The 11,357-nt window shown below is 41.7% G+C and overlaps 1 long non-coding RNA gene across 1 annotated transcript; it reads right to left on the bottom strand.

Annotated features, from left to right (window-relative positions):
• Window positions 1–7,850: 7,850 nt before the first annotated feature.
• Window positions 7,851–8,639, bottom strand: LOC138888780 (uncharacterized). Its single transcript, XR_011406324.1, has 2 exons — window positions 8,507–8,639; window positions 7,851–8,313 (listed from the first exon to the last, which is right to left on the bottom strand). It is a non-coding gene; the product is annotated as an uncharacterized lncRNA (long non-coding RNA).
• Window positions 8,640–11,357: the final 2,718 nt, after the last annotated feature.

Below are 11,357 nucleotides of genomic sequence, written 5' to 3'. Positions count from 1 at the left end.
ATATGTGAGGTAAAAAAAGGTCTCACACAACTAGTGTAAGTTGTATGAGACATAAAATAAAATCACTCCTATATATCAGTAAGAATTTAAAGAGAGGACTGACAATATGTTATCTTGACTAGACAACTATATTTAAGACCTCATCTGTTTAAAAGATCGACAAAGCTAATGTCAAACGCACCATGTAAATCAAACTACCAATACATTCTGTCAAGAAAAAAGTTAAAATTCAAAACTAATTTTACATCAAATATATGTATGCAGTATGCACGAGATGTTTAATAGGTATACATTTGCTAAGATTAAGGTGTCTAATAGGCACGAGAGTCCATTGAGGAATCAAAGTGAAAAATATAAATAAGTTAAGGGAGACTTATGTCTTTGGCCTTTTCCTTTTGATTCAATCAAAATATGCTTGCTGCGTGGATAACATGAATATTTATTTTTTGTAAGACATGTACCTTAATTTAAGTTACTTAAAGCATTTGATTATTGTGACATCACGATCGAGTTTGAGCTCTTGTTACACCAATCACGATTCAATTCCAACAAGTTTAATAGCCTACTTGGCCAAGCCTCAAAAAATCAGTTTATTTTGAAAAGTATTTTTTTTTAAAGTATTTTTTTTTTAAAATTACTTTTCGTGAGAAACAATTTGTGTTTGACTAATTAATTTGAAAAACACTCCTGAGCAACAACTAGTGTTTGGCCAAACTTTTAAAAATTGTTTCTATGTGTATTTTTCTCAAAACTGCTTTTCAAACAAGTGTTTTTGGAGAGAAGCTATTTTTTCTGTTTCTGCTTCTCCTCAAAAGCATTTTTTTTTTCTTCCAAAAATTTAGCCAAACACTTCAACTTAAAAAAAAATACTTTTTTGGAAGAAAAAAAAAAGTGATTTTAGAATTGAAAAAGCTTGACCTAACAGGCTATAAGCCCGACTCCCATTTGAGTAATTGTTGAGTAAAGTAAATACACACTTTGTTGGCGACCTTGATTAATTAAGAAACTTAGCAGGTTGTGTCGTTCACAGGATCGAAAGGATTTGCAACATAATTTGCTGGTGAGAATTTTATTTTTGAACGTTCACTAGATTTGTTGTTGTTGTCGTCGACTTTCAGATGCACTGTTTTATAGTAGATGAAAAACTATAGTGAGTGATTGTGTTAAAAGAGAACCAGATAGACTCAAATTCACATAAAAGGAAGATCCAGGCAAACTTAGCAAAATATAGAGCATAATGACCGGAAAAAATCTATACAAGCAATACATATTAGTCGACAATATTTTTCCAACTTTAGCCCTTTACAGTGAGTTTTATGCTTTCAAGAAGTTTAGTCTTTTGGAAATCAATTTATATATTTGAAAAATATACAGAACCTTAAATATTTTTATTTGCACGACGTAAAGTGAATTTAATGTAATATAATTAATGAAATTTTCAATTTGTTTGGATTGAGACGTGTCGTAGCTGTTTGACCAAAAGATATTGAAACCTTTTTAATTGAATCAATTAAAGAAGAATAGGTATATCTTAGTCAAACATAATAAACTCTAGATCTATAACAAATGAAAAAATAATGCGTAAGACGAAATAGGGACGATCAATCTTATTGAGGTTTTCATTTCTTCTCTCACTAATCGATAGAGATGACTGTTTTACATATTCCAAGGAAGATTGCTTTTTCTTCTCTTTGCTAAGAAGATTACAGAGGAGAGGAAAGTGAAAGAGAAGAAGCCCCCCCCCCCCTCCTAGGAAGGTTCACTCCCTATATATAGTTATGGAATCCTTACTATGTTCTTGGGTCGATACACTTTCATACCATGTCCGCTTTCGTCGTTTCCCGAGTGTTGTTCTTTGACTTGGCGGGTATTGTGAATACGGGGTTTGGAGCAAACCATGTCGTCTTCCACTGTCTCGCCGCTTGGACGGGATCTCGGTTGGGTCGACCGCAGCAGTCAAATTTTGACCAATATAGTTAGTCCTTCCATTTACCGGGGTCGTCTCTTGTCGAGCCTGGTAGATGGATTATGATTGTTACATATCTAAGAGAAATCTAACTACCTACCCTTTGGGTATGGTCTTTAGATTCAAGTAACGTAACGACGCCCTTTCGATATCCTTGAACCGTTGCGACCGTTTCGGAACCGAAACATCGTTTAACTTGAAACGTTGTTCGTGGTTGCCGCCATTATGACACAAGTTCCCAGGGGATTGAACCGTTTCATGCCCTATCAACTTCGATTGGTGATTCTTGGGTTTCGTGCTTGGGAGATTTATGTCTCTTATAAATAGAAGGAATGCACCATTCGATTGACACACTTCTTTGCCTTTACTTGAAAGAATTTTGCGAATCTTCTTTTCTCCTAATACTTCGGATTTTTTATTTTCTCCGGTTAGCCAGGAACTTTCGTCTTTCCTTTTCTTTATCCCTTTGTTTTATCATATTGATACAAATGGCTGGTGATTCTTCTCGCGCTGGCCTCTTTGCCACAATTCCGACGCCGAAAAGCGATGTTCTGGCCACTGGTGGAGCAGAAGTGGTAGAAGATGAGGAGGACCCGTCGGTGGCTAAGATCTTGCCTCGCCTTGGGAAAGCATGGAATGATTTCCACAGTCCCACCGGGGAGGAGCCGGAACCTGCTTCCTCTATCATAAATGAAGAGGGGATCGCAGAATTGAAGGCTAGGTAGGGAATCCCTCACTACGTCGAAATACTGCCGGCGGTGGGGAACGACATAGTCCTTTTTGATCGCCCATGGTATTGCGCGTTCCACGCCGACCCCTTTATTGTTGGATACACGTTTCCTTTCCCTCTCTTGGTGGTAGATTTTTGCTGCTTTTACGAGGTATGCCCAGCTCAACTTTCGTCATACTTGTATAAATTGCTCCTCATGCTGCTCAAGTTTGCGGAGCTTGCCGGTCATGAGACACTTTGAGGCACATGCTCAATATCTTTGCCCCTCAACTCATTCGTGGCACGATGATTAACATGCACCACCGAGGGCCAAAGAGTCTGGTGGTGAAGATGAACGGTAGGGCCAACCGTCGCTTTTACGAGAATTACTTTTATGTGCGGACCGAACACCTTGTGGAGGATCCTACAAGGTTCCCTGAGAAATGGAACTTCGCACGTAAGTTTCTATACTTTTTGTCGGAGTGATGTCCGACCGTTTTCCTTTGGGTAGTACTAAACTGTGTATGTTTTTACAGTCGCGAAACTACCCCCTGCACCTGTTGATGATATACGCGAGTGGGTGAGCGCCATTCTTCCTCATACGGCGGGGATCCACACATGGTCGCCCTTCTATGAGAAATATGAACGCAAGCCCCTTACTGGTGAGTGATATCGTTTTTGTTCGCTATTCTTCCCCTTCCCTTTTGACTTGGATTCTTATGCGATGTTCGTCGATGCCAGGGAGAGTGCGGAGGGCGAGGGCTCCTCCACTAGCTTTTCGTCAGCCTACGTCGTCTGCTCGCCCTACTTTAGTGTCCACTACTCGACCTTCATCGAGGGCCGCTTCGGTTGAGTCTACGGCTGTGGCCGTACATACGGAGGCCACCCCTCAAACTGAGATTTCGACCCATATTGCCTATCCAGCGGGTGAATCCTCCCGTGCCGAGGAAGGAAAGGGGCCATCCAAGAGGCGATGAGTGGAGTCTGAAACGGCTCCTTCGGCCGTGATACATCTGGAGGAAGACCTTCCATTAACGGGGTCTGAGGCGGGGGTTGATACCATTCCGCCTGTAGAGACAGAGCCAGCCTTTGTATTTGCCCCATCGACGGAGATCCGTGTCGCCATGATTGATCAGCAATCTGCCGCGACGGGGGGACAGATTTTGAAGCCGCTGTTACTATTTTGGACGGACCTTCGTCCTCGGTGCCTGGTCGTGCTTCCTTCTCGGCCGCTGGAAGGGGAAAGGGTGTTGTGGTCAACGATTACGAATCTGAGTCTAACCTTGATCCTGATGGTGTGATGATGTTTAAAGAGGGTCTTACCCGTTCGGTGGTTCACGCGGGAGGTCGTCCCGTATTCTTTATATCTCATCGGATATTAATCTCCTGGGGGACATGGAGGACCTGGTGCTACAGTTCGACATCTTGTGTTCTGTTGTCGAGAACGAGGCTCTTCGGAATGTTCCTGATATTGACTTGATGCATGAAGTGGCCGTTATGGGCTTGAGGGTACATTTTGCCTTTCTTTCATGTTCCTTTTTATTTTTCTAGACGATATGGTCTTAACCCATTTTTTCGTTTTTCAGACGTACATGGCGAAAATTAAGAGCGCTCATAGGGCTGACATTCGGGCCAAGATTTTCCTGAAGATATTGGAGAAGTATCGGTGCAATCGCAAAAGTGCCGTGAGATGCATGAGCGGCTGAAGGCGAACCCTGGTGCTCGATCCCTCAACGAGGAATTGGAGAAGAGGGACCAGCAATTGATGGAGGCTATTCGCAGAAGTAGCGTGCTCGAGGAGCAACTTTGTGCGAAGGACGAAGGGCTTGAGTTAGGCAAAGGGGCTGCTGCACAGTGCGAGTATCTTCAGGGGATGCTGAGGTCAATGCAGTCTGAGATGGATCAGAATCTTATCAGGGTCGAGGCGATGAGCGCGGAGTGGATGGGAAAATTGGCCGAGTTGGAGAACATCGAGAGTGTCTGATCATCATCTTCGGTAAGGGCGGTGGCTCTGGAGAACACTAACCGCGTCCTCCAATCCGAGCAGAAATCGGAGAGGGCGACGACCATGCTAAGAGAGGCGAGGCTCGAGGAACGCATTTGAGAGATCGACTGGGAAGCATTGACCTTAGGGTACCGGGTCGCTGCTCTTGAGGCCGAAAAGGAGCAACTGTTGGCTCAAGTAATCTTCCTCCGCCGCTGTTCCCCGTCATTTGCACGAGCTTTGGGTTTATGTTGAATCCCAGTGGGACATATATAAGAGTTCGTGAGAGGTAAGCAATATTACCGAGGCCCCATATGAAGGAGCATGGGCGAAGGCACGAGAGGCTCGTGTTAACTGTGGATATGATTCTGCGACGCCGGAAGCTGATGAGGGCGCGGACGATGAGGGAGGATTTCCTGGAGATGGTGCCGAGTGAAAGAATTGTTGTCTTTGTCTGTTTTTTTTGTTGTTGTTTATTGTTTTTTCTTGGACTCCGTTGGTTTTAGCCGTATGTAATCTGCGGCTGTTTGCGCAATAGCTTTGTATAAAGAGGAATTTTCCATTGTTATATGCCTTTTGTACTTCTTTTCCCGTTTTGCTCTTCATAATTTTGGTGCAAAGAAGTAGATTTCCGAGTGATGAATTCCCGACTCTTAGGGAATTAAATGTCACACGGGTTGAGTAGAGCCTTGAAGACGACTTTAGCTGATGGGACTGTGATTTTGTGCTTGTGTCGAGGTGTTATCCCATCATAGTCCGAATGGTATCGAATTCTTTTTCTAATAGCGACCTTAGCCGTAAAGATGTTACATTTGCGCTTATATCGAAGAATTATCCCGCCGCGAGTCCAAATTTTCTTCGGCGATGGACTTTGGCCTTAAGGGTATTATTTCGAACTTTCGTCGAAATATTAACCCGTCATTGTCCGATCGAAGTCGAACTCTTCCTTTTGGCGAAGGCCCTTGGCCTTAGGGGTGTCATTTTGAACTTTCGTCGAAATAATAACCGGTCTTTATTCGATCGAAATCGAACTCTTCTTTTTTGGCGAAGGCCCTTGGCCTTGAGGGAATTATTTCGAGCTTTCGTCGAAATAATAACCCGTCGTTGTCCGATCGAAGTCGAACTCTTCCTTTTTGCGAAGGCCTTTGGCCTTGAGGGTGTTATTTCTAACTTTCGTCGAAATATTAACCCGTCGTTGTTCGATCAAGGTCGAACTTTTCTTTTTTGGCGAAGTCCCCTTGCCTCGAGGGTGTTATTTCGAACTTTCGTCGAAATATTAACCCATCGTTTTTCGATCGAGATTGAACTCTTCTTTTTTGGCGAAGGCCCTTGGCCTTGAGGGTATTATTTCGAACTTTCGTCGAAATATTAACCTGTCGTTGTTCGATCAAAGTTGCTCTTCCTTTTGGCGAAGGCCTTTGGCCTTGAGGGTGTTGAACTTTCATCGAAATAATAACCCGTCGTTGTTCGTTCGAGGTCGAGCTCTTCCTTTTGGCGAAGGCCCTTGGCCTTGAGGGTGTTATTTCGAACTTTCATCGAAATATTAACCCGTCGTTATTTGATTGAGGTCGAACTCTTTTTTTTGGCAAAGGCCCTTGGCCTTGGGGGTATTATTTCGAACTTTCATCGAAATATTAACCCGTCGTTGTTCGATCGAGGTCGAACTCTTCTTTTTTGGCGAAGGCCCTTGGCCTTGGGGGCATTATTTCGAACTTTCATCGAAATATTAACCCGTTGTAGTTTGATCGAGGTCGAACTCTTCTTTTTTGGCGAAGGCCATTGGCCTTGGGGGTGTTATTTCGAACTTTCGTCGAAATATTAATCCGTTGTTGTTCGATTGAGGTCGAGCTCTTCTTTTTTGCGAAAGCCCTAGGCTTTGAGGGTGTTATTTCGAAATTTATCGAAATATTAACCCGTCGTGAGTCCCGATTTTTCGGAGAGTTGGGTATCTTCTGGGGGAGTCCCAGTTCGCCTAATTTTATTTGCATCGGGAATCTGATGTCGGAGAGCAGAAAACACTACTGCTTTGCTTACACTCGTTTCACGCTCTTATTGGAGTTTCCCTGTCAAACCTTTTCGCTTTCCGGTCTGGAGGTATCATTGGTGGGTGGGGCGATAAATTACCCTTTGACCTTAGGGAGTTCCCCCTCGTCAGCCCGGTCTTTAAGTCCCCGGGAGGGCTCTCTTGGGACACCTTCTTGGGGAGGGAGAGGGGGTATCGCTTAAGGGGTATCATTTCCTAGGAGTTGGGTTTGTCTGATGGACGATATTTCGGTCGTTTTGTGGTAATTTCCCATTCTTCAGTTGGGATGTTTCCTTGCTCGTTCGCTCGCCCGCGCGACGCTTGCGTTCTTGTTTGAGCAAACAACAGAAGGTGGATCTGTGGCGTTGCTCGCTTTTCTTGGCATTTCAATGGTTGATGGGGGAGATTTTCTTAATTCGGTAACTGTATTCAGTTCTCTTTCCCTTCCTTTTTTTGTGCCTTTGTCTTGTGCGGGCTAGGCTCATTTTGGCTGGCTCATGGGCTGCCCGACATGCGGAGGAGGATGTTAGTTGCAACTTCTGCTTGTATATAACATCATGATTTAGGTTGGCGTGTGAGGTTTACTTACAGTTTGTTTCAGTGGGTGATCGTGTTTCCGATTTTTGATTTGGAGGAGACTAGGAAGTTTTCACTAAGAAATCCCAACAGACGGCGCCAAATTATTTGACCAAAAGATATTGAAACCTTTTTGATTAAATCAATTAAAGAAGATGAATAGGTAAATCTTTGTCAAACATAATAAACTCCAGATCTATAAGACAAAATAGGGGCGATCAATCTTTTTGATGCTTTTTATTTCTTCTCTCACTAATCGATGTAGATGACTGTTTTACATATTCCATGAAAGATTGCTTTGTCTTCTTTTTACTAAGAAGATTACAGAGGTGAGGAAAGAGAAAGAGAAGAAGTCCCTCTTTTCTCGGAAGGTTTCCTCCCTATCAGGGGCGTACACGGGAAATTTAGTAAGCGGTGTCGAAATTTATCGAAAAATTTTAATATAGCTTTGTGTATCATATTTTTAAACAAGAGATAGACATAGTCTATTGTTTTTGTTGAGTCATAAATTGGAAAAGATCCCGAGTTCAATTCTATTTCATCACAATTTTTAACCAAGAAGGCGCTGTCAAATATTTGCAAAAGAAAAGTGTACTAATTGAGGTTTGAACCTTTGACCTCTTAGAGAAAAATCAAGCACCTAACCAACACACCAAGATACAATTTATATCAACTGGCATCATTTTTTCCTACTTATCCATTTCCGTATAGTATTAATACATATATTGAGTAAAATTTTCCGAGGAAGCGGTGTCGCGTGATACCGCTTCGACAAGCGTGCATCTGCCCCTGCTCCCTATATATAGTTATGGAATCCTTACTATGTTCTTGGGTCGATACACTTTCATATCACGTCCGCTTTCGTCGTTTCCTAAGTATTGTTCTTTGACTTGGCGGATATTGTGAGTAAGGGATTTGGAGCAAACCATGTCGTCTTCCACTATCTCGCCGCTTGGACGGGATCTCGGTTGAATCGATCGCAGCGATCAAATTTTGACCAATACAGTAGCAAATACAATACTATTTCACTTTTTTTTCCTGGGTTTTTCCTTTACCTGGTCAGATGACAGGAGGAGCAGATAAAAAAGACACGCAAAAACAAAAGTGAAAATGTAAAAGACGGAAGTCAGCAACCAATGAAAATCACAGAAAGCGCGAAGAACACGTCATGAACAGATGAACACGTCATTAAACAAAAATTCAAATTTATTTAAAATGTTTTAAGAAAAAGGAACAATTAATACGTACTGATCAGAAGAAGCCGGTTGAAGCTGAAGGTGTGGAGCCAGCTTGCACAGAGCCCAAGGACAAGTCGTCATCGTTTTTCCTTCCGAAAACGGTGGGCCCGGAGACGGACTTGAAATGCGGAACTGAAATAAAAATTAAAATGAATGGACACCAGAAATGGATGAGACAGGAAAAAAGAGAAATTCAAATCCAACTAAACAAAGCAAATAGAAAAGAAAAAGAAAAAGGCAAGATGTCCGTGAAAACGTGATGGTAGGAGGAATAGATGGAGAAATATGACTTAAAGGAGTATTATTATTAAAATAAGAAACCGCCAAAGACGCGCCTGTCCACATCTCTCCATCTCAAATCTCTGCCTACTTTTCCTCCTTTAATTAATTAAAATAATTTCCCTCTCTCTCACTCCATCCATTACTAGAAAAAAAGAACTTATAATTATATTAAAAAACTGTATCGAGAAAAATCCCCATCTTTTTAGATTGACTATATAAATGCCACCTCCACTTCCCCACACCTTTGCATCTTAACCTGAAAACAGCATCTTTCGTCTCCTCTCTCTCTCCAAATAAAAGTCTTATCACTGTCACCCTTTGGTTCCCTCCTATTCTCCCCCACTATATAAACCATCTTTCCCTTCATTATCTCCTTCACTGCTTCTCATTATTTTCCTCTCTTTTTACCAAACAAGGAACATCCAACGACCAAAAGCAAACAGCTCGTCTTTTGCTTTATTTCTTTTTCTCTCTCTAGGCCTAAAATTACTACACTAGCTCACTGTAGTTTTTCCCACCACAACCCACTTTTCTCCCTATATTATTCAAAAAGATAAGCTATTCATTTCTAATCACCCTATTGTCTTATTTCGAATTTTATAATCTCTCATCTTAAGCAAATTTAACTATCCCTTGTTTGGCTACTCTACAATATGGAAGTGTTGAAGAAACCCGAGAATAATAACAGTAACAAACGGTTCCGAGTGGAGTCGGGATTGGACTCAGTTGATAACTCGCCTGAGTCGAAGCGAGTTAACACAGAGGTATATACGAGTCATGATTCGGCCGAGTCCGACCGAGTCGACTCGGAATCGGATGTAAGTCCTAACTCGTTCGGTTCGGACCGGTTCAGGTATTCTGAACCACACGAAACGGATATCGTGGAAACAGATGTGGGCCTGGACTCGTCGGAGGCTAAGCAGATCAGAGAAGACATATTGGACATCTTAGATGAGCCTGACGCTCTGACGGATTGTCCACCGGAGATTCAGGATCTCGACTCTGTCATGAAGAGCTTTGAGGAGGAGATCCTTCACCGCTCGAATTATCTCGATACTCAGACCGTCCTAGATCTGACGTCATCAGAGTCCGGAGACTCCCGGCCGGACCTCGGTTATCTCCTCGAGGCCTCAGACGATGAGCTCGGTCTCCCGCCAACATTTTCTCCGGCAGATGAACAGGTTCACGCCGAATCTGCCATGCCGGAGGCTGCTGGATTGTTGAATATGGTGGGATTTGAGGATGAAATGCCTAATTATGACACGTTCGACTTCGGGATGGCCGACGAGGTAAGGCAAGGAGATAATGATGGGGTGAATGGCAACGGTGACTTTGTGACGGTTGACGGGTTATTTGATTACCCGGAGCCGTCGGATTTTTCTGAATTCCCATGGCGGCAGGAGTCGTTGCCTGCTCTATAAAACGATGAAACTTCTGGCGGCTTGGCCCGCCTAGGTTTTGTGAATGGTAGCGTAGTTTGTATATCTGAAAATCAGAAAGGACACTATAAAAATAGGAATCTAAACTATGAAAGGCATATATTAGAAAAATCAAATGTTTTCCGAGGCTAGAAATTGGAGTTAATTTTTCTCTTGAAAATTAGCAATCATTTGATACTCGATCTGAATTCTGGAGCTTTGATGTTAAATTCTGATATACACCTGAGTTAATTTTATCTCATTAATTATTGAACCAAGGAAACATGAAGCAACTATTCATATCCGTTGAGCTGACTTGCGTTATCTTTACTTTATGCTGGGGCCCAATTTCTATCTTGTATCATTTTGAATTCTATTTTAATATAGGAGTAAACAAAAGAACAAGCCGATTTTTCAATTTTCTTTATTGTACTTCATTAGTACTCCGTTTTCTTTTCTACAAACTTTATTAGTTTACTGTTGCTAATATTTGAGGCGTAATTCGTGTCTAGAAGAGATTTCAAGAAGGAGATGAACAAATTTATAAGAGTAAATAAAGCCTTGAACGTTTAAGAGTTTTTAAATATATAATGTGATTATTCTTTCGAAAAGATAAAAAAGATAGTGACTTAACAAACGAGATAGAGTAAACTTACTAAAATGTCCTAAATAATACTCTCTTCATTTGAGTTTATGTGGTGGCAATTTTTTTTCCTAAAATAGTAAAAGCTTTCTTAATTTAACTTATATTTTTAATGTTAATAATAAATTTTAAAATTATACACATGTTATTGCATATTTTAAGATCATACGTCTGAAAAAGTTTATAACAAATACATATGTTATAATATGTTTAATTTCACAAATTTTCTAAATCTTTTTTTCCCCCCCTTTAAATATCACCGATTAAGGCCACATGCATCGTCCTAATGCAAATATTGCAATAGTGGGTCAGCCCAATCAAGTCCATCAAATACCAAAGCCTGTGTAACAGTGTAAGTTCAGCTAGGTTGGGCCGGGCCAGCCCGTAATGAAACACGAAGGGCGCACATCAGAACAGATAATCCCTTCTAGTCTTGGTGCTTCTCTTATTCATAGGGACGCCATATGCATAATTTGTGACTTTCGTTTCCGAGCAATAATTTTGGTGCCTTCAATTCC

The sequence above is a fragment of the Nicotiana sylvestris genome, chromosome 3 (genome assembly GCF_000393655.2).
Source record: "Nicotiana sylvestris chromosome 3, ASM39365v2, whole genome shotgun sequence".
NCBI lineage: Eukaryota > Viridiplantae > Streptophyta > Magnoliopsida > Solanales > Solanaceae > Nicotiana > Nicotiana sylvestris.
Note: the sequence above shows the minus strand (reverse complement) of the source record. Positions and strands in the feature narration are given on the sequence as shown.